The sequence below is a fragment of the Heptranchias perlo genome, chromosome 2, assembly GCF_035084215.1.
Source record: "Heptranchias perlo isolate sHepPer1 chromosome 2, sHepPer1.hap1, whole genome shotgun sequence".
Taxonomy (NCBI): domain Eukaryota; kingdom Metazoa; phylum Chordata; class Chondrichthyes; order Hexanchiformes; family Hexanchidae; genus Heptranchias; species Heptranchias perlo.
The window spans coordinates 40,354-68,343 of NC_090326.1; positions in this window are offsets into that span (position 1 = coordinate 40,354).

The following is a 27,990-nucleotide window of genomic DNA, read 5'->3' on the forward strand; positions in this document are numbered from 1 at the left end:
CCCGAGACCCCGCCCCCAGAGGGAGTTTTCCCGAGACCCCGCCCCCAGTGAGATTGTTCCCGAGACCCCGCCCCCAGAGAGAGTGTTTCCGAGACCACGCCCCCAGAGAGAGTGTTCCAGAAACCCCGCCCCCAGTGAGAGAGTGTTCCCGAGACCCCGCCCCCAGAGAGAGTGTTCCCGAGTCCCCGCCCCCAGAGAGAGTGTTGCCGAGACCCCGCCCCCAGCGAGAGAGTGTTCCCGAGACCCCGCCCCCAGAGAGAGTGTTCCCGAGACCCCGCCCCCAGAGAGTGTTCCCGAGACCCCGCCCCCAGAGAGTGTTCCCGAGACCCCGCCCCCAGAGAGAGTGTTCCCGAGACCCCGCCCCCAGAGAGAGAGTGTACCCGAGACCCCGCCCCCAGAGAGAGAGTGTTCCCGAGACCCCGCCCCCAGAGAGAGAGTGTTCCCGAGACCCCGCCCCCAGAGAGAGAGTGTTCCCGAGACCCCGCCCCCAGAGAGAGAGTGTTCCCGAGACCCCGCCCCCAGAGAGAGAGTGTTCCCGAGACCCCGCCCCCAGAGAGAGAGTGTTCCCGAGACCCCGCCCCCAGAGAGAGAGTGTTCCCGAGACCCCGCCCCCAGAGAGAGAGTGTTCCCGAGACCCCGCCCCCAGAGAGAGTGTGTTCCCGAGACCCCGCCCCCAGAGAGAGTGTTCCCGAGACCCCGCCCCCAGAGAGAGAGTGTTCCCGAGACCCCGCCCCCAGAGAGAGAGTGTTTCCGAGACCCCGCCCTCAGAGAGAGTGTTCCCGAGACCCCGCCCCCAAAGAGAGTGTTCCCGAGACCCCGCCCCCAGAGAGTGTTCGCGGGACCCCGCCCCCAGAGAGTGTTCCCGAGACCCCGCCCCCAGAGAGAGTGTTCCCGAGACCCCGCCCCCAGAGAGAGAGTGTTCCCGAGACCCCGCCCCCAGAGAGAGAGTGTTCCCGAGACCCCGCCCCCAGAGAGAGTGTTCCCGAGACGCCGCCCCCAGAGAGAGAGTGTTCCCGAGACCCCGCCCCCAGAGAGAGAGTGTTCCCGAGACCCCGCCCCCAGAGAGAGAGAGTTCCCGAGACCCCGCCCCCAGAGAGAGTGTTCCCGAGACCCCGCCCCCAGAGAGAGTGTTCCCGAGACCCCGCCCCCAGAGAAAGTGTTCCCGAGACCCCGCCCCCAGAGAGTGTTCCCGAGACCCCGCCCCCAGAGAGAGAGTGTTCCCGAGACCCCGCCCCCAGAGAGAGAGTGTTCCCGAGACCCCGCCCCCAGAGAGAGAGTGTTCCCGAGACCCCGCCCCCAGAGAGTGTTCCCGAGACCCCGCCCCCAGAGAGTGTTCCCGAGACCCCGCCCCCAGAGAGTGTTCCCGAGACCCCGCACCCAGAGAGTGTTCCCGAGACCCAGCCCCCAGATAGAGTGTTCCCGAGACCCCGCCCCCAGAGAGTGTTCCCGAGACCCCGCCCCCAAAGAGAGAGTGTTCCCGTGACCCCGCCCCCAGAGAGAGTGTTCCCGAGACCCCGCCCCCAGAGAGAGAGTGTTCCCGAGACCCCGCCCCCAGAGAGAGTGTTCCCGAGACCCCGCCCCCAGAGAGAGAGTGTTCCCGAGACCCCGCCCCCAGAGAGAGAGTGTTCCCGAGACCCCGCCCCCAGAGAGAGTGTTCCCGAGACCCCGCCCCCAGAGAGTGTTCCCGAGACCCCGCCCCCAGAGAGAGTGTTCCCGAGACCCCGCCCCCAGAGAGAGAGTGTTCCCGAGACCCCGCCCCCAGAGAGAGAGTGTTCCCGAGACCCCGCCCCCAGAGAGTGTTCCCGAGACCCCGCCCCCAGAGAGAGTGTTCCCGAGACCCCGCCCCCAGAGAGAGTGTTCCCGAGACCCCGCCCCCAGAGAGAGAGTGATCCCGAGACACCGCCCCCAGAGAGAGTGTTCCCGAGACCCCGCCCCCAGAGAGAGAGTGTTCCCGAGACCCCGCCCCCAGAGAGAGAGTGTTCCCGAGACCCCGCCCCCAGAGAGAGAGTTTTCCCGAGACCCCGCCCTCAGAGAGTGTTCCCGAGACCCCGCCCCCAGAGAGTGTTCCCGAGACCCCGCCCCCAGAGAGAGTGTTCCCAAGACCCCGCCCCCAGAGAGAGAGTTCCCGAGACCCCGCCCCCAGAGAGAGAGTGTTCCCGAGACCCCGCCCGCAGAGAGTTTTCCCGAGACCCCGCCCCCAGAGAGAGAGTTCCCGAGACCCCGCCGCCAGAGAGAGAGTGTTCCCGAGACCCCGCCCCCAGAGAGTGTTCCCGAGACCCCGCCCCCAGAGTGAGTGTTCCCGAGACCCCGCCCCCAGAGAGAGAGTGTTCCCGAGACCCCGCCCCCAGATGGAGAGTGTTCCCGAGACCCCGCCCCCAGAGAGAGAGTGTTCCCGAGACCCCGCCCCCAGAGAGAGAGTGTTCCCGAGACCCCGCCCCCAGAGAGAGAGTGTTCCCGAGACCCCGCCCCCAGAGAGAGAGTGTTCCCGAGACCCCGCCCTCAGAGAGTGTTCCCGAGACCCCGCCCCCAGAGAGTGTTCCCGAGACCCCGCCCCCAGAGAGAGTGTTCCCAAGACCCCGCCCCCAGAGAGAGAGTGTTCCCGAGACCCCGCCCGCAGAGAGTGTTCCCGAGACCCCGCCCCCAGAGAGAGAGTTCCCGAGACCCCGCCCCCAGAGAGAGAGTGTTCCCGAGACCCCGCCCCCAGAGAGAGTGTTCCCGAGACCCCGCCCCCAGAGAGAGAGTGTTCCCGAGACCCCGCCCCCAGAGAGAGAGTGTTCCCGAGACCCCGCCCCCAGAGAGAGAGTGTTCCCGAGACCCCGCCCCCAGAGAGAGAGTGTTCCCCAGACCCCGCCCCCAGAGAGAGTGTTCCCGAGACCCCGCCCCCAGAGAGAGAGTGTTCCCGAGACCCCGCCCCCAGAGAGAGAGTGTTCCCGAGACCCCGCCCCCAGAGAGAGAGTGTTCCCGAGACCCCGCCCCCAGAGAGAGAGTGTTCCCGAGACCCCGCCCCCAGAGAGAGTGTGTTCCCGAGACCCCGCCCCCAGAGAGTGTTCCCGAGACCTCGCCCCCAGAGAGTGTTCCCGAGACCCCGCCCCCAGAGAGAGAGTGTTCCCGAGACCCCGCCCCCAGAGAGAGAGTGTTCCCGAGACCCCGCCCCCAGAGAGAGTGTTCCCGAGACCCCGCCCCCAGAGAGAGAGTGTTCCCGAGACCCCGCCCCCAGAGAGAGTGTTCCCGAGACCCCGCCCCCAGAGAGAGAGTGTTCCCGAGACCCCGCCGCCAGAGAGTGTTCCCGAGACCCCGCCCCCAGAGAGAGTGTTCCCGAGACCCCGCCCCCAGAGAGAGTGTTCCCGAGACCCCGCCCCCAGACTGAGTGTTCCCGAGACCCCGCCCCCAGAGAGAGCCTGTTCCCGAGACCCCGCCCCCAGAGGGAGTTTTCCCGAGACCCCGCCCCCAGTGAGATTGTTCCCGAGACCCCGCCCCCAGAGAGAGTGTTTCCGAGACCACGCCCCCAGAGAGAGTGTTCCAGAAACCCCGCCCCCAGTGAGAGAGTGTTCCCGAGACCCCGCCCCCAGAGAGAGTGTTCCCGAGTCCCCGCCCCCAGAGAGAGTGTTGCCGAGACCCCGCCCCCAGCGAGAGAGTGTTCCCGAGACCCCGCCCCCAGAGAGAGTGTTCCCGAGACCCCGCCCCCAGAGAGTGTTCCCGAGACCCCGCCCCCAGAGAGTGTTCCCGAGACCCCGCCCCCAGAGAGAGTGTTCCCGAGACCCCGCCCCCAGAGAGAGAGTGTACCCGAGACCCCGCCCCCAGAGAGAGAGTGTTCCCGAGACCCCGCCCCCAGAGAGAGAGTGTTCCCGAGACCCCGCCCCCAGAGAGAGAGTGTTCCCGAGACCCCGCCCCCAGAGAGAGAGTGTTCCCGAGACCCCGCCCCCAGAGAGAGAGTGTTCCCGAGACCCCGCCCCCAGAGAGAGAGTGTTCCCGAGACCCCGCCCCCAGAGAGAGAGTGTTCCCGAGACCCCGCCCCCAGAGAGAGAGTGTTCCCGAGACCCCGCCCCCAGAGAGAGTGTGTTCCCGAGACCCCGCCCCCAGAGAGAGTGTTCCCGAGACCCCGCCCCCAGAGAGAGAGTGTTCCCGAGACCCCGCCCCCAGAGAGAGAGTGTTTCCGAGACCCCGCCCTCAGAGAGAGTGTTCCCGAGACCCCGCCCCCAAAGAGAGTGTTCCCGAGACCCCGCCCCCAGAGAGTGTTCGCGGGACCCCGCCCCCAGAGAGTGTTCCCGAGAACCCGCCCCCAGAGAGAGTGTTCCCGAGACCCCGCCCCCAGAGAGAGAGTGTTCCCGAGACCCCGCCCCCAGAGAGAGAGTGTTCCCGAGACCCCGCCCCCAGAGAGAGTGTTCCCGAGACGCCGCCCCCAGAGAGAGAGTGTTCCCGAGACCCCGCCCCCAGAGAGAGAGTGTTCCCAAGACCCCGCCCCCAGAGAGAGAGAGTTCCCGAGACCCCGCCCCCAGAGAGAGTGTTCCCGAGACCCCGCCCCCAGAGAGAGTGTTCCCGAGACCCCGCCCCCAGAGAAAGTGTTCCCGAGACCCCGCCCCCAGAGAGTGTTCCCGAGACCCCGCCCCCAGAGAGAGAGTGTTCCCGAGACCCCGCCCCCAGAGAGAGAGTGTTCCCGAGACCCCGCCCCCAGAGAGAGAGTGTTCCCGAGACCCCGCCCCCAGAGAGTGTTCCCGAGACCCCGCCCCCAGAGAGTGTTCCCGAGACCCCGCCCCCAGAGAGTGTTCCCGAGACCCCGCACCCAGAGAGTGTTCCCGAGACCCAGCCCCCAGATAGAGTGTTCCCGAGACCCCGCCCCCAGAGAGTGTTCCCGAGACCCCGCCCCCAAAGAGAGAGTGTTCCCGTGACCCCGCCCCCAGAGAGAGTGTTCCCGAGACCCCGCCCCCAGAGAGAGAGTGTTCCCGAGACCCCGCCCCCAGAGAGAGTGTTCCCGAGACCCCGCCCCCAGAGAGAGAGTGTTCCCGAGACCCCGCCCCCAGAGAGAGAGTGTTCCCGAGACCCCGCCCCCAGAGAGAGTGTTCCCGAGACCCCGCCCCCAGAGAGTGTTCCCGAGACCCCGCCCCCAGAGAGAGTGTTACCGAGACCCCGCCCCCAGAGAGAGAGTGTTCCCGAGACCCCGCCCCCAGAGAGAGAGTGTTCCCGAGACCCCGCCCCCAGAGAGTGTTCCCGAGACCCCGCCCCCAGAGAGAGTGTTCCCGAGACCCCGCCCCCAGAGAGAGTGTTCCCGAGACCCCGCCCCCAGAGAGAGAGTGTTCCCGAGACCCCGCCCCCAGAGAGAGTGTTCCCGAGACCCCGCCCCCAGAGAGAGAGTGTTCCCGAGACCCCGCCCCCAGAGAGAGAGTGTTCCCGAGACCCCGCCCCCAGAGAGAGAGTTTTCCCGAGACCCCGCCTTCAGAGAGTGTTCCCGAGACCCCGCCCCCAGAGAGTGTTCCCGAGACCCCGCCCCCAGAGAGAGTGTTCCCAAGACCCCGCCCCCAGAGAGAGAGTTCCCGAGACCCCGCCCCCAGAGAGAGAGTGTTCCCGAGACCCCGCCCGCAGAGAGTTTTCCCGAGACCCCGCCCCCAGAGAGAGAGTTCCCGAGACCCCGCCGCCAGAGAGAGAGTGTTCCCGAGACCCCGCCCCCAGAGAGTGTTCCCGAGACCCCGCCCCCAGAGTGAGTGTTCCCGAGACCCCGCCCCCAGAGAGAGAGTGTTCCCGAGACCCCGCCCCCAGATGGAGAGTGTTCCCGAGACCCCGCCCCCAGAGAGAGAGTGTTCCCGAGACCCCGCCCCCAGAGAGAGAGTGTTCCCGAGACCCCGCCCCCAGAGAGAGAGTGTTCCCGAGACCCCGCCCCCAGAGAGAGAGTGTTCCCGAGACCCCGCCCCCAGAGAGAGAGTGTACCCGAGACCCCGCCCTGAGAGAGAGAGTGTTCCCGAGACCCCGCCCCCAGAGAGAGAGTGTTCCCGAGACCCCGCCCCCAGAGAGAGAGTGTTCCCGAGACCCCGCCCCCAGAGAGAGTGTTCCCGAGACACCGCCCCCAGAGAGTGTTCCCGAGACCCCGCCCCCAGAGAGTGTTCCCGAGACCCCGCCCCCAGAGAGAGAGTGTTCCCGAGACCCCGCCCCCAGAGAGAGAGTGTTCCCGAGACCCCGCCCGCAGAGAGTGTTCCCGAGACCCCGCCCCCAGAGAGAGAGTGTTCCCGAGACCCCGCCCCCAGAGAGAGAGTGTTCCCGAGACCCCGCCCCCAGAGAGTGTTCCCGAGACCCCGCCCCCAGAGAGTGTTCCCGAGACCCCGCCCCCAGAGAGAGTGTTCCCGAGACCCCGCCCCCAGAGAGAGAGTTTTCCCGAGACCCCGCCCCCAGAGAGAGAGTGTTCCCGAGACCCCGCCCCCAGAGAGTGTTCCCGAGACCCCGCCCCCAGAGAGAGTGTTCCCAAGACCCCGCCCCCAGAGAGAGAGTGTTCCCGAGACCCCGCCCGCAGAGAGTGTTCCCGAGACCCCGCCCCCAGAGAGAGAGTTCCCGAGACCCCGCCCCCAGAGAGTGTTCCCGAGACCCCGCCCCCAGAGAGAGTGTTCCCGAGACCCCGCCCCCAGAGAGAGTGTTCCCGAGACCCCGCCCCCAGACTGAGTGTTCCCGAGACCCCGCCCCCAGAGAGAGCCTGTTCCCGAGACCCCGCCCCCAGAGGGATTGTTCCCGAGACCCCGCCCCCAGAGAGATTGTTCCCTAGACCCCGCCCTCAGAGAGTGTTCCCGAGACTCCGCCCTCAGAGAGTGTTCCCGAGACCCCGCCCCCAGAGAGAGAGTGTTCCCGAGACCCCGCCCCCAGAGAGAGAGTGTTCCCGAGACCCCGCCCGCAGAGAGTGTTCCCGAGACCCCGCCCCCAGAGAGTGTTCCCGAGACCCCGCCCCCAGAGAGTGTTCCCGAGACCCCGCCCCCAGAGAGAGTGTTCCCGAGACCCCGCCCCCAGAGAGAGAGTGTTCCCGAGACCCCGCCCCCAGAGAGAGAGTGTTCCCGAGACCCCGCCCCCAGAGAGTGTTCCCGAGACCCCGCCCCCAGAGAGAGTGTTCCCAAGACCCCGCCCCCAGAGAGAGAGTGTTCCCGAGACCCCGCCCCCAGAGAGAGAGTGTTCCCGAGACCCCGCCCCCAGAGAGTGTTCCCGAGACCCCGCCCCCAGAGAGAGTGTTCCCAAGACCCCGCCCCCAGAGAGAGAGTGTTCCCGAGACCCCGCCACCAGAGAGTGTTCCCGAGACCCCGCCCGCAGAGAGTGTTCCCGAGACCCCGCCCCCAGAGAGAGAGTTCCCGAGACCCCGCCCCCAGAGGGAGAGTGTTCCCGAGACCCCGCCCCCAGAGAGAGAGTGTTCCCGAGACCCCGCCCCCAGAGAGAGAGTGTTCCCGAGACCCCGCCCCCAGAGAGTGTTCCCGAGACCCCGCCCCCAGAGAGAGAGTGTTCCCGAGACCCCGCCCCCAGAGAGAGAGTGTTCCCGAGACCCCGCCCCCAGAGAGAGAGTGTTCCCGAGACCCCGCCCCCAAAGAGAGTGTTCCCGAGACCCCGCCCCCAGAGAGAGAGTGTTCCCGAGACCCCACCCCCAGAGAGAGTGTTCCCGAGACCCCGCCCCCAGAGAGAGAGTTTTCCCGAGACCCCGCCCCCAGAGAGAGTGTTCCCGAGACCCCGCCCCCAGAGAGAGAGTGTTCCCGAGACCCCGCCCCCAGAGAGTGTTCCCGAGACCCCGCCCCCAGAGAGAGTGTTCCCGAGACCCCGCCCCCAGAGAGAGTGTTCCCGAGACCCCGCCCCCAGACTGAGTGTTCCCGAGACCCCGCCCCAGAGAGAGCCTGTTCCCGAGACCCCGCCCCCAGAGGGATTGTTCCCGAGACCCCGCCCCCAGAGAGATTGTTCCCGAGACCCCGCCCCCAGAGAGAGTGTTTCCGAGACCACGCCCCCAGAGAGAGTGTTCCCGAAACTCCGCCCCCAGTGAGAGAGTGTTCCCGAGACCCCGCCCCCAGAGAGTGTTCCCGAGACCCCGCCCCCAGAGAGAGTGTTCCCGAGTCCCCGCCCCCAGAGAGAGTGTTGCCGAGACCCCGCCCCCAGAGAGAGAGTGTTCCCGAGACCCCGCCCCCAGAGAGTGTTCCCGAGACCCCGCCCCCAGAGAGTGTTCCCGAGACCCCGCCCCCAGAGAGTGTTCCCGAGACCCCGCACCCAGAGAGTGTTCCCGAGACCCAGCCCCCAGATAGAGTGTTCCCGAGACCCCGCCCCCAGAGAGTGTTCCCGAGACCCCGCCCCCAAAGAGAGAGTGTTCCCGTGACCCCGCCCCCAGAGAGAGTGTTCCCGAGACCCCGCCCCCAGAGAGAGAGTGTTCCCGAGACCCCGCCCCCAGAGAGAGTGTTCCCGAGACCCCGCCCCCAGAGAGAGAGTGTTCCCGAGACCCCGCCCCCAGAGAGAGAGTGTTCCCGAGACCCCGCCCCCAGAGAGAGTGTTCCCGAGACCCCGCCCCCAGAGAGTGTTCCCGAGACCCCGCCCCCAGAGAGAGTGTTACCGAGACCCCGCCCCCAGAGAGAGAGTGTTCCCGAGACCCCGCCCCCAGAGAGAGAGTGTTCCCGAGACCCCGCCCCCAGAGAGTGTTCCCGAGACCCCGCCCCCAGAGAGAGTGTTCCCGAGACCCCGCCCCCAGAGAGAGTGTTCCCGAGACCCCGCCCCCAGAGAGAGAGTGTTCCCGAGACCCCGCCCCCAGAGAGAGTGTTCCCGAGACCCCGCCCCCAGAGAGAGAGTGTTCCCGAGACCCCGCCCCCAGAGAGAGAGTGTTCCCGAGACCCCGCCCCCAGAGAGAGAGCTTTCCCGAGACCCCGCCCTCAGAGAGTGTTCCCGAGACCCCGCCCCCAGAGAGTGTTCCCGAGACCCCGCCCCCAGAGAGAGTGTTCCCAAGACCCCGCCCCCAGAGAGAGAGTTCCCGAGACCCCGCCCCCAGAGAGAGAGTGTTCCCGAGACCCCGCCCGCAGAGAGTTTTCCCGAGACCCCGCCCCCAGAGAGAGAGTTCCCGAGACCCCGCCGCCAGAGAGAGAGTGTTCCCGAGACCCCGCCCCCAGAGAGTGTTCCCGAGACCCCGCCCCCAGAGTGAGTGTTCCCGAGACCCCGCCCCCAGAGAGAGAGTGTTCCCGAGACCCCGCCCCCAGATGGAGAGTGTTCCCGAGACCCCGCCCCCAGAGAGAGAGTGTTCCCGAGACCCCGCCCCCAGAGAGAGAGTGTTCCCGAGACCCCGCCCCCAGAGAGAGAGTGTTCCCGAGACCCCGCCCCCAGAGAGAGAGTGTTCCCGAGACCCCGCCCCCAGAGAGAGAGTGTACCCGAGACCCCGCCCTGAGAGAGAGAGTGTTCCCGAGACCCCGCCCCCAGAGAGAGAGTGTTCCCGAGACCCCGCCCCCAGAGAGAGAGTGTTCCCGAGACCCCGCCCCCAGAGAGAGTGTTCCCGAGACACCGCCCCCAGAGAGTGTTCCCGAGACCGCGCCCCCAGAGAGTGTTCCCGAGACCCCGCCCCCAGAGAGAGAGTGTTCCCGAGACCCCGCCCCCAGAGAGAGAGTGTTCCCGAGACCCCGCCCGCAGAGAGTGTTCCCGAGACCCCGCCCCCAGAGAGAGAGTGTTCCCGAGACCCCGCCCCCAGAGAGAGAGTGTTCCCGAGACCCCGCCCCCAGAGAGTGTTCCCGAGACCCCGCCCCCAGAGAGTGTTCCCGAGACCCCGCCCCCAGAGAGAGTGTTCCCGAGACCCCGCCCCCAGAGAGAGAGTTTTCCCGAGACCCCGCCCCCAGAGAGAGAGTGTTCCCGAGACCCCGCCCCCAGAGAGTGTTCCCGAGACCCCGCCCCCAGAGAGAGTGTTCCCAAGACCCCGCCCCCAGAGAGAGAGTGTTCCCGAGACCCCGCCCGCAGAGAGTGTTCCCGAAACCCCGCCCCCAGAGAGAGAGTTCCCGAGACCCCGCCCCCAGAGAGTGTTCCCGAGACCCCGCCCCCAGAGAGAGTGTTCCCGAGACCCCGCCCCCAGAGAGAGTGTTCCCGAGACCCCGCCCCCAGACTGAGTGTTCCCGAGACCCCGCCCCCAGAGAGAGCCTGTTCCCGAGACCCCGCCCCCAGAGGGATTGTTCCCGAGACCCCGCCCCCAGAGAGATTGTTCCCTAGACCCCGCCCTCAGAGAGTGTTCCCGAGACCCCGCCCTCAGAGAGTGTTCCCGAGACCCCGCCCCCAGAGAGAGAGTGTTCCCGAGACCCCGCCCCCAGAGAGAGAGTGTTCCCGAGACCCCGCCCGCAGAGAGTGTTCCCGAGACCCCGCCCCCAGAGAGTGTTCCCGAGACCCCGCCCCCAGAGAGTGTTCCCGAGACCCCGCCCCCAGAGAGAGTGTTCCCGAGACCCCGCCCCCAGAGAGAGAGTGTTCCCGAGACCCCGCCCCCAGAGAGAGAGTGTTCCCGAGACCCCGCCCCCAGAGAGTGTTCCCGAGACCCCGCCCCCAGAGAGAGTGTTCCCAAGACCCCGCCCCCAGAGAGAGAGTGTTCCCGAGACCCCGCCCCCAGAGAGAGAGTGTTCCCGAGACCCCGCCCCCAGAGAGTGTTCCCGAGACCCCGCCCCCAGAGAGAGTGTTCCCAAGACCCCGCCCCCAGAGAGAGAGTGTTCCCGAGACCCCGCCCGCAGAGAGTGTTCCCGAAACCCCGCCCCCAGAGAGAGAGTTCCCGAGACCCCGCCCCCAGAGAGTGTTCCCGAGACCCCGCCCCCAGAGAGAGTGTTCCCGAGACCCCGCCCCCAGAGAGAGTGTTCCCGAGACCCCGCCCCCAGACTGAGTGTTCCCGAGACCCCGCCCCCAGAGAGAGCCTGTTCCCGAGACCCCGCCCCCAGAGGGATTGTTCCCGAGACCCCGCCCCCAGAGAGATTGTTCCCTAGACCCCGCCCTCAGAGAGTGTTCCCGAGACCCCGCCCTCAGAGAGTGTTCCCGAGACCCCGCCCCCAGAGAGAGAGTGTTCCCGAGACCCCGCCCCCAGAGAGAGAGTGTTCCCGAGACCCCGCCCGCAGAGAGTGTTCCCGAGACCCCGCCCCCAGAGAGTGTTCCCGAGACCCCGCCCCCAGAGAGTGTTCCCGAGACCCCGCCCCCAGAGAGAGTGTTCCCGAGACCCCGCCCCCAGAGAGAGAGTGTTCCCGAGACCCCGCCCCCAGAGAGAGAGTGTTCCCGAGACCCCGCCCCCAGAGAGTGTTCCCGAGACCCCGCCCCCAGAGAGAGTGTTCCCAAGACCCCGCCCCCAGAGAGAGAGTGTTCCCGAGACCCCGCCCCCAGAGAGAGAGTGTTCCCGAGACCCCGCCCCCAGAGAGTGTTCCCGAGACCCCGCCCCCAGAGAGAGTGTTCCCAAGACCCCGCCCCCAGAGAGAGAGTGTTCCCGAGACCCCGCCACCAGAGAGTGTTCCCGAGACCCCGCCCGCAGAGAGTGTTCCCGAGACCCCGCCCCCAGAGAGAGAGTTCCCGAGACCCCGCCCCCAGAGAGTGTTCCCGAGACCCCGCCCCCAGAGAGAGAGTGTTCCCGAGACCCCGCCCCCAGAGAGAGAGTGTTCCCGAGACCCCGCCCCCAGAGAGTGTTCCCGAGACCCCGCCCCCAGAGAGAGAGTGTTCCCGAGACCCCGCCCCCAGAGAGAGAGTGTTCCCGAGACCCCGCCCCCAGAGAGAGAGTGTTCCCGAGACCCCGCCCCCAAAGAGAGTGTTCCCGAGACCCCGCCCCCAGAGAGAGAGTGTTCCCGAGACCCCACCCCCAGAGAGAGTGTTCCCGAGACCCCGCCCCCAGAGAGAGAGTTTTCCCGAGACCCCGCCCCCAGAGAGAGTGTTCCCGAGACCCCGCCCCCAGAGAGAGAGTGTTCCCGAGACCCCGCCCCCAGAGAGTGTTCCCGAGACCCCGCCCCCAGAGAGAGTGTTCCCGAGACCCCGCCCCCAGAGAGAGTGTTCCCGAGACCCCGCCCCCAGACTGAGTGTTCCCGAGACCCCGCCCCAGAGAGAGCCTGTTCCCGAGACCCCGCCCCCAGAGGGATTGTTCCCGAGACCCCGCCCCCAGAGAGATTGTTCCCGAGACCCCGCCCCCAGAGAGAGTGTTTCCGAGACCACGCCCCCAGAGAGAGTGTTCCCGAAACTCCGCCCCCAGTGAGAGAGTGTTCCCGAGACCCCGCCCCCAGAGAGTGTTCCCGAGACCCCGCCCCCAGAGAGAGTGTTCCCGAGTCCCCGCCCCCAGAGAGAGTGTTGCCGAGACCCCGCCCCCAGTGAGAGAGTGTTCCCGAGACCCCGCCCCCAGAGAGAGTGTTCCCGAGACCCCGCCCCCAGAGAGTGTTCCCGAGACCCCGCCCCCAGAGAGTGTTCCCGAGACCCCGCCCCCAGAGAGAGTGTTCCCGAGACCCCGCCCCCAGAGAGAGTGTTCCCGAGACCCCGCCCCCAGAGGGAGTGTTCCCGAGACCCCGCCCCCAGAGAGAGAGTGTTCCCGAGACCCCGCCCCCAGAGAGAGAGTGTTCCCGAGACCCCGCCCCCAGAGAGTGTTCCCGAGACCCCGCCCCCACAGAGATTGTGTTCCCGAGACCCCGCCCCCAGAGAGTGTTCCCGAGACCCCGCCCCCAGAGAGAGAGTGTTCCCGAGACCCCGCCCCCAGAGAGTGTTCCCGAGACCCCGCCCCCAGAGAGAGAGTGTTCCCGAGACCCCGCCCCCAGAGAGTGTTCCCGAGACTCCGCCCCCAGAGAGTGTTCCCGAGACCCCGCCCCCAGAGAGAGAGTGTTCCCGAGACCCCGCCCCCAGAGAGAGAGTGTTCCCGAGACCCCGCCCCCAGAGAGAGAGTGTTCCCGAGACCCCGCCCCCAGAGAGAGTGTGTTCCCGAGACCCCGCCCCCAGAGAGAGTGTTCCCGAGACCCCGCCCCCAGAGAGAGAGTGTTCCCGAGACCCCGCCCCCAGAGAGAGAGTGTTCCCGAGACCCCGCCCCCAGAGAGAGAGTGTTCCCGAGACCCCGCCCCCAGAGAGTGTTCCCGAGACCCCGCCCCCAGAGAGAGAGTGTTCCCGAGACCCCGCCCCCAGAGAGTGTTCCCGAGACCCCGCCCCCAGAGAGTGTTCCCGAGACCCCGCCCCCAGAGAGAGAGTGTTCCCGAGACCCCGCCCCCAGAGAGAGAGTGTTCCCGAGACCCCGCCCCCAGAGAGAGAGTGTTCCCGAGACCCCGCCCCCAGAGAGTGTTCCCGAGACCCCGCCCCCAGAGAGAGTGTTCCCAAGACCCCGCCCCCAGAGAGAGAGTGTTCCCGAGACCCCGCCCGCAGAGAGTGTTCCCGAGACCCCGCCCCCAGAGAGAGAGTTCCCGAGACCCCGCCCCCAGAGAGAGAGTGTTCCCGAGACCCCGCCCCCAGAGAGAGAGTGTTCCCGAGACCCCGCCCCCAGAGAGAGAGTGTTCCCGATACCCCGCCCCCAGAGAGTGTACCCGAGACCCCGCCCCCAGAGAGAGAGTGTTCCCGAGACCCCGCCCCCAGAGAGAGAGTGTTCCCGAGACCCCGCCCCCAGAGAGAGAGTGTTCCCGAGACCCCGCCCCCAGAGAGAGTGTTCCCGAGACCCCGCCCCCAGAGAGAGAGTGTTCCCGAGACCCCACCCCCAGAGAGAGTGTTCCCGAGACCCCGCCCCCAGAGAGAGAGTGTTCCCGAGACCCCGCCCCCAGAGAGAGTGTTCCCGAGACCCCGCCCCCAGAGAGAGAGTGTTCCCGAGACCCCGCCCCCAGAGAGTGTTCCCGAGACCCCGCCCCCAGAGAGAGTGTTCCCGAGACCCCGCCCCCAGAGAGAGAGTTCCCGAGACCCCGCCCCCAGACTGAGTGTTCCCGAGACCCCGCCCCCAGAGAGAGCCTGTTCCCGAGACCCCGCCCCCAGAGGGATTGTTCCCGAGACCCCGCCCCCAGAGAGATTGTTCCCGAGACCCCGCCCCCAGAGAGTGTTCCCGAGACCCCGCCCCCAGAGTGTGTTCCCGAGACCCCGCCCCCAGAGAGAGAGTGTTCCCGAGACCCCGCCCCCAGAGATAGAGTGTTCCCGAGACCCCGCCCGCAGAGAGTGTTCCGGAGACCCCGCCCCCAGAGAGAGAGTGTTCCCGAGACTCCGCCCCCAGAGAGAGAGTGTTCCCGAGACCCCGCCCGCAGAGAGTGTTCCCGAGACCCCGCCCCCAGAGAGAGAGTGTTCCCGAGACCCCGCCCCCAGAGAGAGAGTGTTCCCGAGACCCCGCCCCCAGAGAGAGTGTGTTCCCGAGACCCCGCCCCCAGAGAGAGTGTTCCCGAGACCCCGCCCCCAGAGAGAGAGTGTTCCCGAGACCCCGCCCCCAGAGAGAGAGTGTTCCCGAGACCCCGCCCCCAGAGAGAGAGTGTTCCCGAGACCCCGCCCCCAGAGAGTGTTCCCGAGACCCCGCCCCCAGAGAGAGAGTGTTCCCGAGACCCCGCCCCCAGAGAGTGTTCCCGAGACCCCGCCCCCAGAGAGTGTTCCCGAGACCCCGCCCCCAGAGAGAGAGTGTTCCCGAGACCCCGCCCCCAGAGAGAGAGTGTTCCCGAGACCCCGCCCCCAGAGAGAGAGTGTTCCCGAGACCCCGCCCCCAGAGAGTGTTCCCGAGACCCCGCCCCCAGAGAGAGTGTTCCCAAGACCCCGCCCCCATAGAGAGAGTGTTCCCGAGACCCCGCCCGCAGAGAGTGTTCCCGAGACCCCGCCCCCAGAGAGAGAGTTCCCGAGACCCCGCCCCCAGAGAGAGAGTGTTCCCGAGACCCCGCCCCCAGAGAGAGAGTGTTCCCGAGACCCCGCCCCCAGAGAGAGAGTGTTCCCGATACCCCGCCCCCAGAGAGTGTACCCGAGACCCCGCCCCCAGAGAGAGAGTGTTCCCGAGACCCCGCCCCCAGAGAGAGAGTGTTCCCGAGACCCCGCCCCCAGAGAGAGAGTGTTCCCGAGACCCCGCCCCCAGAGAGAGTGTTCCCGAGACCCCGCCCCCAGAGAGAGAGTGTTCCCGAGACCCCACCCCCAGAGAGAGTGTTCCCGAGACCCCGCCCCCAGAGAGAGAGTGTTCCCGAGACCCCGCCCCCAGAGAGAGTGTTCCCGAGACCCCGCCCCCAGAGAGAGAGTGTTCCCGAGACCCCGCCCCCAGAGTGTGTTCCCGAGACCCCGCCCCCAGAGAGAGTGTTCCCGAGACCCCGCCCCCAGAGAGAGAGTTCCCGAGACCCCGCCCCCAGACTGAGTGTTCCCGAGACCCCGCCCCCAGAGAGAGCCTGTTCCCGAGACCCCGCCCCCAGAGGGATTGTTCCCGAGACCCCGCCCCCAGAGAGATTGTTCCCGAGACCCCGCCCCCAGAGAGTGTTCCCGAGACCCCGCCCCCAGAGTGTGTTCCCGAGACCCCGCCCCCAGAGAGAGAGTGTTCCCGAGACCCCGCCCCCAGAGATAGAGTGTTCCCGAGACCCCGCCCGCAGAGAGTGTTCCTGAGACCCCGCCCCCAGAGAGAGAGTGTTCCCGAGACTCCGCCCCCAGAGAGAGAGTGTTCCCGAGACCCCGCCACCAGAGAGTGTTCCCGAGACCCCGCCCCCAGAGAGTGTTCCCGAGACCCCGCCCCCAGAGAGAGTGTTCCCGAGACCCCGCCCCCAGAGAGAGAGTGTTCCCGAGACCCCGCCCGCAGAGAGTGTTCCCGAGACCCCGCCCCCAGAGAGAGAGTTCCCGAGACCTCGCCCCCAGAGAGAGAGTGTTCCCGAGACCCCGCCCCCAGAGAGAGAGTGTTCCCGAGACCCCGCCCCCAGAGAGAGAGTGTTCCCGAGACCCCGCCCCCAGAGAGTGTTCCCGAGACCCCGCCCCCAGAGAGAGAGTGTTCCCGAGACCCCGCCCCCAGAGAGAGAGTGTTCCCGAGACCCCGCCCCCAGAGAGAGAGTGTTCCCGAGACCCCGCCCCCAGAGAGAGTGTTCCCGAGACCCCGCCCCCAGAGAGAGAGTGTTCCCGAGACCCCACCCCCAGAGAGAGTGTTCCCGAGACCCCGCCCCCAGAGAGAGAGTGTTCCCGAGACCCCGCCCCCAGAGAGAGAGTGTTCCCGAGACCCCGCCCCCAGAGAGAGAGTGTTCCCGAGACTCCGCCCCCAGAGAGTGTTCCCGAGACCCCGCCCCCAGAGAGAGTGTTCCCGAGACCCCGCCCCCAGAGAGAGTGTTCCCGAGACCCCGCCCCCAGACTGAGTGTTCCCGAGACCCCGCCCCCAGAGAGAGCCTGTTCCCGAGACCCCGCCCCCAGAGGGATTGTTCCCGAGACCCCGCCCCCAGAGAGATTGTTCCCGAGACCCCGCCCCCAGAGAGAGTGTTTCCGAGACCACGCCCCCAGAGAGAGTGTTCCCGAAACCCCGCCCCCAGTGAGAGAGTGTTCCCGAGACCCCGCCCCCAGAGAGTGTTCCCGAGACCCCGCCCCCAGAGAGAGAGTGTTCCCGAGACCCCGCCCCCAGAGAGAGAGTGTTCCCGAGACCCCGCCCCCAGAGAGTGTTCCCGAGACCCCGCCCCCAGAGAGAGAGTGTTCCCGAGACCCCGCCCCCAGAGAGAGAGTGTTCCCGAGACCCCGCCCCCAGAGAGAGAGTGTTCCCGAGACCCCGCCCCCAGAGAGAGTGTTCCCGAGACCCCGCCCCCAGAGAGAGAGTGTTCCCGAGACCCCACCCCCAGAGAGAGTGTTCCCGAGACCCCGCCCCCAGAGAGAGAGTGTTCCCGAGACCCCGCCCCCAGAGAGAGTGTTCCCGAGACCCCGCCCCCAGAGAGAGAGTGTTCCCGAGACCCCGCCCCCAGAGAGTGTTCCCGAGACCCCGCCCCCAGAGAGAGTGTTCCCGAGACCCCGCCCCCAGAGAGAGTGTTCCCGAGACCCCGCCCCCAGACTGAGTGTTCCCGAGACCCCGCCCCCAGAGAGAGCCTGTTCCCGAGACCCCGCCCCCAGAGGGATTGTTCCCGAGACCCCGCCCCCAGAGAGATTGTTCCCGAGACCCCGCCCCCAGAGAGAGTGTTTCCGAGACCACGCCCCCAGAGAGAGTGTTCCCGAAACCCCGCCCCCAGTGAGAGAGTGTTCCCGAGACCCCGCCCCCAGAGAGTGTTCCCGAGAACCCGCCCCCAGAGAGAGTGTTCCCGAGTCCCCGCCCCCAGAGAGAGTGTTGCCGAGACCCCGCCCCCAGTGAGAGAGTGTTCCCGAGACCCCGCCCCCAGAGAGAGAGTGTTCCCGAGACCCCGCCCCCAGAGAGAGTGTTCCCGAGACCCCGCCCCCAGAGGGAGTGTTCCCGAGACCCCGCCCCCAGAGAGAGAGTGTTCCCGAGACCCCGCCCCCAGAGAGAGAGTTTTCCGAGACCCCGCCCCCAGAGAGTGTTCCCGAGACCCCGCCCCCACAGAGATTGTGTTCCCGAGACCCCGCCCCCAGAGAGTGTTCCCGAGACCCCGCCCCCAGAGAGAGCGTGTTCCCGAGACCCCGCCCCCAGAGAGTGTTCCCGAGACCCCGCCCCCAGAGAGAGAGTGTTCCCGAGACCCCGCCCCCAGAGAGTGTTCCCGAGACCCCGCCCCCAGAGAGTGTTCCCGAGACCCCGCCCCCAGAGAGAGAGTGTTCCCGAGACCCCGCCCCCAGAGAGAGAGTGTTCCCGAGACCCCGCCCCCAGAGAGAGAGTGTTCCCGAGACCCCGCCCCCAGAGAGAGTGTGTTCCCGAGACCCCGCCCCCAGAGAGTGTTCCCGAGACCCCGCCCCCAGAGAGAGAGTGTTCCCGAGACCCCGCCCCCAGAGAGAGAGTGTTCCCGAGACCCCGCCCCCAGAGAGAGAGTGTTCCCGAGACCCCGCCCCCAGAGAGTGTTCCCGAGACACCGCCCCCAGAGAGAGAGTGTTCCCGAGACCCCGCCCCCAGAGAGTGTTCCCGAGACCCCGCCCCCAGAGAGTGTTCCCGAGACCCCGCACCCAGAGAGAGAGTGTTCCCGAGACCCCGCCCCCAGAGAGAGAGTGTTCCCGAGACCCCGCCCCCAGAGAGAGAGTGTTCCCGAGACCCCGCCCCCAGAGAGAGTGTGTTCCCGAGACCCCGCCCCCAGAGAGAGTGTTCCCGAGACCCCGCCCCCAGAGAGAGAGTGTTCCCGAGACCCCGCCCCCAGAGAGAGAGTGTTTCCGAGACCCCGCCCTCAGAGAGAGTGTTCCCGAGACCCCGCCCCCAGAGAGAGTGTTCCCGAGACCCCGCCCCCAGAGACTGTTCGCGTGACCCCGCCCCCAGAGAGTGTTCCCGAGACCCCGCCCCCAGAGAGAGTGTTCCCGAGACCCCGCCCCCAGAGAGAGAGTGTTCCCGAGACCCCGCCCCCAGAGAGAGAGTGTTCCCGAGACCTCGCCCCCAGAGAGAGAGTGTTCCCGAGACCCCGCCCCCAGAGAGAGAGAGTTCCCGAGACCCCGCCCCCAGAGAGAGTGTTCCCGAGACCCCGCCCCCAGAGAGAGTGTTCCCGAGACCCCGCCCCCAGAGAGTGTTCCCGAGACCCCGCCCCCAGAGAGTGTTCCCGAGACCCCGCCCCCAGAGAGTGTTCCCGAGACCCCGCCCCCAGAGAGAGAGTGTTCCCGAGACCCCGCCCCCAGAGAGTGTTCCCGAGACCCCGCCCCCAGAGAGAGAGTGTTCCCGAGACCCCGCCCCCAGAGAGTGTTCCCGAGACCCCGCCCCCAGAGAGAGAGTGTTCCCGAGACCCCGCCCCCAGAGAGTGTTCCCGAGACCCCGCCCCCAGAGAGTGTTCCCGAGACCCCGCCCCCAGAGAGAGAGTGTTCCCGAGACCCCGCCCCCAGAGAGAGAGTGTTCCCGAGACCCCGCCCCCAGAGAGAGAGTGTTCCCGAGACCCCGCCCCCAGAGAGAGTGTGTTCCCGAGACCCCGCCCCCAGAGAGTGTTCCCGAGACCCCGCCCCCAGAGAGAGTGTTCCCGAGACCCCGCCCCCAGAGAGAGAGTGTTCCCGAGACCCCGCCCCCAGAGAGAGAGTGTTCCCGAGACCCCGCCCCCAGAGAGTGTTCCCGAGACCCCGCCCCCAGAGAGAGTGTTCCCAAGACCCCGCCCCCAGAGAGAGAGTGTTCCCGAGACCCCGCCACCAGAGAGTGTTCCCGAGACCCCGCCCCCAGAGAGTGTTCCCGAGACCCCGCCCCCAGAGAGAGTGTTCCCGAGACCCCGCCCCCAGAGAGAGAGTGTTCCCGAGACCCCGCCCCCAGAGAGAGAGTGTTCCCGAGACCCCGCCCCCAGAGAGTGTTCCCGAGACCCCGCCCCCAGAGAGAGTGTTCCCAAGACCCCGCCCCCAGAGAGAGAGTGTTCCCGAGACCCCGCCACCAGAGAGTGTTCCCGAGACCCCGCCCGCAGAGAGTGTTCCCGAGACCCCGCCCCCAGAGAGAGAGTTCCCGAGACCCCGCCCCCAGAGGGAGAGTGTTCCCGAGACCCCGCCCCCAGAGAGAGAGTGTTCCCGAGACCCCGCCCCCAGAGAGAGATTGTTCCCGAGACCCCGCCCCCAGAGAGTGTTCCCGAGACCCCGCCCCCAGAGAGAGAGTGTTCCCGAGACCCCGCCCCCAGAGAGAGAGTGTTCCCGAGACCCCGCCCCCAAAGAGAGAGTGTTCCCGAGACCCCGCCCCCAAAGAGAGTGTTCCCGAGACCCCGCCCCCAGAGAGAGAGTGTTCCCGAGACCCCACCCCCAGAGAGAGTGTTCCCGAGACCCCGCCCCCAGAGAGAGAGTTTTCCCGAGACCCCGCCCCCAGAGAGAGTGTTCCCGAGACCCCGCCCCCAGAGAGAGAGTGTTCCCGAGACCCCGCCCCCAGAGAGTGTTCCCGAGACCCCGCCCCCAGAGAGAGTGTTCCCGAGACCCCGCCCCCAGAGAGAGTGTTCCCGAGACCCCGCCCCCAGACTGAGTGTTCCCGAGACCCCGCCCCAGAGAGAGCCTGTTCCCGAGACCCCGCCCCCAGAGGGATTGTTCCCGAGACCCCGCCCCCAGAGAGATTGTTCCCGAGACCCCGCCCCCAGAGAGAGTGTTTCCGAGACCACGCCCCCAGAGAGAGTGTTCCCGAAACTCCGCCCCCAGTGAGAGAGTGTTCCCGAGACCCCGCCCCCAGAGAGAGTGTTCCCGAGACCCCGCCCCCAGAGAGTGTTCCCGAGACCCCGCCCCCAGAGAGTGTTCCCGAGACCCCGCCCCCAGAGAGAGTGTTCCCGAGACCCCGCCCCCAGAGAGAGTGTTCCCGAGACCCCGCCCCCAGAGGGAGTGTTCCCGAGACCCCGCCCCCAGAGAGAGAGTGTTCCCGAGACCCCGCCCCCAGAGAGAGAGTGTTCCCGAGACCCCGCCCCCAGAGAGTGTTCCCGAGACCCCGCCCCCACAGAGATTGTGTTCCCGAGACCCCGCCCCCAGAGAGTGTTCCCGAGACCCCGCCCCCAGAGAGAGAGTGTTCCCGAGACCCCGCCCCCAGAGAGTGTTCCCGAGACCCCGCCCCCAGAGAGAGAGTGTTCCCGAGACCCCGCCCCCAGAGAGTGTTCCCGAGACTCCGCCCCCAGAGAGTGTTCCCGAGACCCCGCCCCCAGAGAGAGAGTGTTCCCGAGACCCCGCCCCCAGAGAGAGAGTGTTCCCGAGACCCCGCCCCCAGAGAGAGAGTGTTCCCGAGACCCCGTCCCCAGAGAGAGTGTGTTCCCGAGACCCCGCCCCCAGAGAGAGTGTTCCCGAGACCCCGCCCCCAGAGAGAGAGTGTTCCCGAGACCCCGCCCCCAGAGAGAGAGTGTTCCCGAGACCCCGCCCCCAGAGAGAGAGTGTTCCCGAGACCCCGCCCCCAGAGAGTGTTCCCGAGACCCCGCCCCCAGAGAGAGAGTGTTCCCGAGACCCCGCCCCCAGAGAGTGTTCCCGAGACCCCGCCCCCAGAGAGTGTTCCCGAGACCCCGCCCCCAGAGAGAGAGTGTTCCCGAGACCCCGCCCCCAGAGAGAGAGTGTTCCCGAGACCCCGCCCCCAGAGAGAGAGTGTTCCCGAGACCCCGCCCCCAGAGAGTGTTCCCGAGACCCCGCCCCCAGAGAGAGTGTTCCCAAGACCCCGCCCCCAGAGAGAGAGTGTTCCCGAGACCCCGCCCGCAGAGAGTGTTCCCGAGACCCCGCCCCCAGAGAGAGAGTTCCCGAGACCCCGCCCCCAGAGAGAGAGTGTTCCCGAGACCCCGCCCCCAGAGAGAGAGTGTTCCCGAGACCCCGCCCCCAGAGAGAGAGTGTTCCCGATACCCCGCCCCCAGAGAGTGTACCCGAGACCCCGCCCCCAGAGAGAGAGTGTTCCCGAGACCCCGCCCCCAGAGAGAGAGTGTTCCCGAGACCCCGCCCCCAGAGAGAGAGTGTTCCCGAGACCCCGCCCCCAGAGAGAGTGTTCCCGAGACCCCGCCCCCAGAGAGAGAGTGTTCCCGAGACCCCACCCCCAGAGAGAGTGTTCCCGAGACCCCGCCCCCAGAGAGAGAGTGTTCCCGAGACCCCGCCCCCAGAGAGTGTTCCCGAGACCCCGCCCCCAGAGAGAGTGTTCCCGAGACCCCGCCCCCAGAGAGAGAGTGTTCCCGAGACCCCGCCCCCAGAGAGAGAGTGTTCCCGAGACCCCGCCCCCAGAGAGTGTTCCCGAGACCCCGCCCCCAGAGAGAGTGTTCCCAAGACCCCGCCCCCAGAGAGAGAGTGTTCCCGAGACCCCGCCACCAGAGAGTGTTCCCGAGACCCCGCCCGCAGAGAGTGTTCCCGAGACCCCGCCCCCAGAGAGAGAGTTCCCGAGACCCCGCCCCCAGAGGGAGAGTGTTCCCGAGACCCCGCCCCCAGAGAGAGAGTGTTCCCGAGACCCCGCCCCCAGAGAGAGATTGTTCCCGAGACCCCGCCCCCAGAGAGTGTTCCCGAGACCCCGCCCCCAGAGAGAGAGTGTTCCCGAGACCCCGCCCCCAGAGAGAGAGTGTTCCCGAGACCCCGCCCCCAGAGAGAGAGTGTTCCCGAGACCCCGCCCCCAAAGAGAGTGTTCCCGAGACCCCGCCCCCAGAGAGAGAGTGTTCCCGAGACCCCACCCCCAGAGAGAGTGTTCCCGAGACCCCGCCCCCAGAGAGAGAGTTTTCCCGAGACCCCGCCCCCAGAGAGAGTGTTCCCGAGACCCCGCCCCCAGAGAGAGAGTGTTCCCGAGACCCCGCCCCCAGAGAGTGTTCCCGAGACCCCGCCCCCAGAGAGAGTGTTCCCGAGACCCCGCCCCCAGAGAGAGTGTTCCCGAGACCCCGCCCCCAGACTGAGTGTTCCCGAGACCCCGCCCCAGAGAGAGCCTGTTCCCGAGACCCCGCCCCCAGAGGGATTGTTCCCGAGACCCCGCCCCCAGAGAGATTGTTCCCGAGACCCCGCCCCCAGAGAGAGTGTTTCCGAGACCACGCCCCCAGAGAGAGTGTTCCCGAAACTCCGCCCCCAGTGAGAGAGTGTTCCCGAGACCCCGCCCCCAGAGAGTGTTCCCGAGACCCCGCCCCCAGAGAGAGTGTTCCCGAGTCCCCGCCCCCAGAGAGAGTGTTGCCGAGACCCCGCCCCCAGTGAGAGAGTGTTCCCGAGACCCCGCCCCCAGAGAGAGTGTTCCCGAGACCCCGCCCCCAGAGAGTGTTCCCGAGACCCCGCCCCCAGAGAGTGTTCCCGAGACCCCGCCCCCAGAGAGAGTGTTCCCGAGACCCCGCCCCCAGAGAGAGTGTTCCCGAGACCCCGCCCCCAGAGGGAGTGTTCCCGAGACCCCGCCCCCAGAGAGAGAGTGTTCCCGAGACCCCGCCCCCAGAGAGAGAGTGTTCCCGAGACCCCGCCCCCAGAGAGTGTTCCCGAGACCCCGCCCCCACAGAGATTGTGTTCCCGAGACCCCGCCCCCAGAGAGTGTTCCCGAGACCCCGCCCCCAGAGAGAGAGTGTTCCCGAGACCCCGCCCCCAGAGAGTGTTCCCGAGACCCCGCCCCCAGAGAGAGAGTGTTCCCGAGACCCCGCCCCCAGAGAGTGTTCCCGAGACTCCGCCCCCAGAGAGTGTTCCCGAGACCCCGCCCCCAGAGAGAGAGTGTTCCCGAGACCCCGCCCCCAGAGAGAGAGTGTTCCCGAGACCCCGCCCCCAGAGAGAGAGTGTTCCCGAGACCCCGTCCCCAGAGAGAGTGTGTTCCCGAGACCCCGCCCCCAGAGAGAGTGTTCCCGAGACCCCGCCCCCAGAGAGAGAGTGTTCCCGAGACCCCGCCCCCAGAGAGAGAGTGTTCCCGAGACCCCGCCCCCAGAGAGAGAGTGTTCCCGAGACCCCGCCCCCAGAGAGTGTTCCCGAGACCCCGCCCCCAGAGAGAGAGTGTTCCCGAGACCCCGCCCCCAGAGAGTGTTCCCGAGACCCCGCCCCCAGAGAGTGTTCCCGAGACCCCGCCCCCAGAGAGAGAGTGTTCCCGAGACCCCGCCCCCAGAGAGAGAGTGTTCCCGAGACCCCGCCCCCAGAGAGAGAGTGTTCCCGAGACCCCGCCCCCAGAGAGTGTTCCCGAGACCCCGCCCCCAGAGAGAGTGTTCCCAAGACCCCGCCCCCAGAGAGAGAGTGTTCCCGAGACCCCGCCCGCAGAGAGTGTTCCCGAGACCCCGCCCCCAGAGAGAGAGTTCCCGAGACCCCGCCCCCAGAGAGAGAGTGTTCCCGAGACCCCGCCCCCAGAGAGAGAGTGTTCCCGAGACCCCGCCCCCAGAGAGAGAGTGTTCCCGATACCCCGCCCCCAGAGAGTGTACCCGAGACCCCGCCCCCAGAGAGAGAGTGTTCCCGAGACCCCGCCCCCAGAGAGAGAGTGTTCCCGAGACCCCGCCCCCAGAGAGAGAGTGTTCCCGAGACCCCGCCCCCAGAGAGAGTGTTCCCGAGACCCCGCCCCCAGAGAGAGAGTGTTCCCGAGACCCCACCCCCAGAGAGAGTGTTCCCGAGACCCCGCCCCCAGAGAGAGTGTTCCCGAGACCCCGCCCCCAGAGAGAGAGTGTTCCCGAGACCCCGCCCCCAGAGAGTGTTCCCGAGACCCCGCCCCCAGAGAGAGTGTTCCCGAGACCCCGCCCCCAGAGAGAGAGTTCCCGAGACCCCGCCCCCAGACTGAGTGTTCCCGAGACCCCGCCCCCAGAGAGAGCCTGTTCCCGAGACCCCGCCCCCAGAGGGATTGTTCCCGAGACCCCGCCCCCAGAGAGATTGTTCCCGAGACCCCGCCCCCAGAGAGTGTTCCCGAGACCCCGCCCCCAGAGTGTGTTCCCGAGACCCCGTCCCCAGAGAGAGAGTGTTCCCGAGACCCCGCCCCCAGAGATAGAGTGTTCCCGAGACCCCGCCCGCAGAGAGTGTTCCCGAGACCCCGCCCCCAGAGAGAGAGTGTTCCCGAGACTCCGCCCCCAGAGAGAGAGTGTTCCCGAGACCCCGCCACCAGAGAGTGTTCCCGAGACCCCGCCCCCAGAGAGTGTTCCCGAGACCCCGCCCCCAGAGAGAGTGTTCCCGAGACCCCGCCCCCAGAGAGAGAGTGTTCCCGAGACCCCGCCCGCAGAGAGTGTTCCCGAGACCCCGCCCCCAGAGAGAGAGTTCCCGAGACCCCGCCCCCAGAAAGAGAGTGTTCCCGAGACCCCGCCCCCAGAGAGAGAGTGTTCCCGAGACCCCGCCCCCAGAGAGAGAGTGTTCCCGAGACCCCGCCCCCAGAGAGTGTTCCCGAGACCCCGCCCCCAGAGAGAGAGTGTTCCCGAGACCCCGCCCCCAGAGAGAGAGTGTTCCCGAGACCCCGCCCCCAGAGAGAGAGTGTTCCCGAGACCCCGCCCCCAGAGAGATTGTTCCCGAGACCCCGCCCCCAGAGAGAGAGTGTTCCCGAGACCCCACCCCCAGAGAGAGTGTTCCCGAGACCCCGCCCCCAGAGAGAGAGTGTTCCCGAGACCCCGCCCCCAGAGAGAGTGTTCCCGAGACCCCGCCCCCAGAGAGAGAGTGTTCCCGAGACCCCGCCCCCAGAGAGTGTTCCCGAGACCCCGCCCCCAGAGAGAGTGTTCCCGAGACCCTGCCCCCAGAGAGAGTGTTCCCGAGACCCCGCCCCCAGACTGAGTGTTCCCGAGACCCCGCCCCCAGAGAGAGCCTGTTCCCGAGACCCCGCCCCCAGAGGGATTGTTCCCGAGACCCCGCCCCCAGAGAGATTGTTCCCGAGACCCCGCCCCCAGAGAGAGTGTTTCCGAGACCACGCCCCCAGAGAGAGTGTTCCCGAAACCCCGCCCCCAGTGAGAGAGTGTTCCCGAGACCCCGCCCCCAGAGAGTGTTCCCGAGACCCCGCCCCCAGAGAGAGAGTGTTCCCGAGACCCCGCCCCCAGAGAGAGAGTGTTCCCGAGACCCCGCCCCCAGAGAGTGTTCCCGAGACCCCGCCCCCAGAGAGAGAGTGTTCCCGAGACCCCGCCCCCAGAGAGAGAGTGTTCCCGAGACCCCGCCCCCAGAGAGAGAGTGTTCCCGAGACCCCGCCCCCAGAGAGAGTGTTCCCGAGACCCCGCCCCCAGAGAGAGAGTGTTCCCGAGACCCCACCCCCAGAGAGAGTGTTCCCGAGACCCCGCCCCCAGAGAGAGAGTGTTCCCGAGACCCCGCCCCCAGAGAGAGTGTTCCCGAGACCCCGCCCCCAGAGAGAGAGTGTTCCCGAGACCCCGCCCCCAGAGAGTGTTCCCGAGACCCCGCCCCCAGAGAGAGTGTTCCCGAGACCCCGCCCCCAGAGAGAGTGTTCCCGAGACCCCGCCCCCAGACTGAGTGTTCCCGAGACCCCGCCCCCAGAGAGAGCCTGTTCCCGAGACCCCGCCCCCAGAGGGATTGTTCCCGAGACCCCGCCCCCAGAGAGATTGTTCCCGAGACCCCGCCCCCAGAGAGAGTGTTTCCGAGACCACGCCCCCAGAGAGAGTGTTCCCGAAACCCCGCCCCCAGTGAGAGAGTGTTCCCGAGACCCCGCCCCCAGAGAGTGTTCCCGAGAACCCGCCCCCAGAGAGAGTGTTCCCGAGTCCCCGCCCCCAGAGAGAGTGTTGCCGAGACCCCGCCCCCAGTGAGAGAGTGTTCCCGAGACCCCGCCCCCAGAGAGAGTGCTCCCGAGACCCCGCCCCCAGAGAGTGTTCCCGAGACCCCGCCCCCAGAGAGTGTTCCCGAGACCCCGCCCCCAGAGAGAGTGTTCCCGAGACCCCGCCCCCAGAGAGAGAGTGTTCCCGAGACCCCGCCCCCAGAGAGAGTGTTCCCGAGACCCCGCCCCCAGAGGGAGTGTTCCCGAGACCCCGCCCCCAGAGAGAGAGTGTTCCCGAGACCCCGCCCCCAGAGAGAGAGTTTTCCGAGACCCCGCCCCCAGAGAGTGTTCCCGAGACCCCGCCCCCACAAAGATTGTGTTCCCGAGACCCCGCCCCCAGAGAGTGTTCCCGAGACCCCGCCCCCAGAGAGAGAGTGTTCCCGAGACCCCGCCCCCAGAGAGTGTTCCCGAGACCCCGCCCCCAGAGAGAGAGTGTTCCCGAGACCCCGCCCCCAGAGAGTGTTCCCGAGACCCCGCCCCAAGAGAGTGTTCCCGAGACCCCGCCCCCAGAGAGAGAGTGTTCCCGAGACCCCGCCCCCAGAGAGAGAGTGTTCCCGAGACCCCGCCCCCAGAGAGAGAGTGTTCCCGAGACCCCGCCCCCAGAGAGAGTGTGTTCCCGAGACCCCGCCCCCAGAGAGAGTGTTCCCGAGACCCCGCCCCCAGAGAGAGAGTGTTCCCGAGACCCCGCCCCCAGAGAGAGAGTGTTCCCGAGACCCCGCCCCCAGAGAGAGAGTGTTCCCGAGACCCCGCCCCCAGAGAGTGTTCCCGAGACACCGCCCCCAGAGAGAGAGTGTTCCCGAGACCCCGCCCCCAGAGAGTGTTCCCGAGACCCCGCCCCCAGAGAGTGTTCCCGAGACCCCGCCCCCAGAGAGAGTGTTCCCGAGACCCCGCCCCCAGAGAGAGAGTGTTCCCGAGACCCCGCCCCCAGAGAGAGAGTGTTCCCGAGACCCCGCCCCCAGAGAGAGAGTGTTCCCGAGACCCCGCCCCCAGAGAGAGTGTGTTCCCGAGACCCCGCCCCCAGAGAGAGTGTTCCCGAGACCCCGCCCCCAGAGAGAGAGTGTTCCCGAGACCCCGCCCCCAGAGAGAGAGTGTTTCCGAGACCCCGCCCTCAGAGAGAGTGTTCCCGAGACCCCGCCCCCAGAGAGAGTGTTCCCGAGACCCCGCCCCCAGAGACTGTTCGCGAGACCCCGCACCCAGAGAGTGTTCCCGAGACCCCGCCCCCAGAGAGAGTGTTCCCGAGACCCCGCCCCCAGAGAGAGAGTGTTCCCGAGACCCCGCCCCCAGAGAGAGAGTGTTCCCGAGACCTCGCCCCCAGAGAGAGAGTGTTCCCGAGACCCCGCCCCCAGAGAGAGAGAGTTCCCGAGACCCCGCCCCCAGAGAGAGTGTTCCCGAGACCCCGCCCCCAGAGAGAGTGTTCCCGAGACCCCGCCCCCAGAGAGTGTTCCCGATACCCCGCCCCCAGAGAGTGTTCCCGAGACCCCGCCCCCAGAGAGTGTTCCCGAGACCCCGCCCCCAGAGAGAGAGTGTTCCCGAGACCCCGCCCCCAGAGAGTGTTCCCGAGACCCCGCCCCCAGAGAGAGAGTGTTCCCGAGACCCCGCCCCCAGAGAGTGTTCCCGAGACCCCGCCCCCAGAGAGAGAGTGTTCCCGAGACCCCGCCCCCAGAGAGTGTTCCCGAGACCCCGCCCCCAGAGAGTGTTCCCGAGACCCGCCCCCAGAGAGAGAGTGTTCCCGAGACCCCGCCCCCAGAGAGAGAGTGTTCCCGAGACCCCGCCCCCAGAGAGAGAGTGTTCCCGAGACCCCGCCCCCAGAGAGAGTGTGTTCCCGAGACCCCGCCCCCAGAGAGAGTGTTCCCGAGACCCCGCCCCCAGAGAGAGAGTGTTCCCGAGACCCCGCCCCCAGAGAGAGAGTGTTCCCGAGACCCCGCCCCCAGAGAGAGAGTGTTCCCGAGACCCCGCCCCCAGAGAGTGTT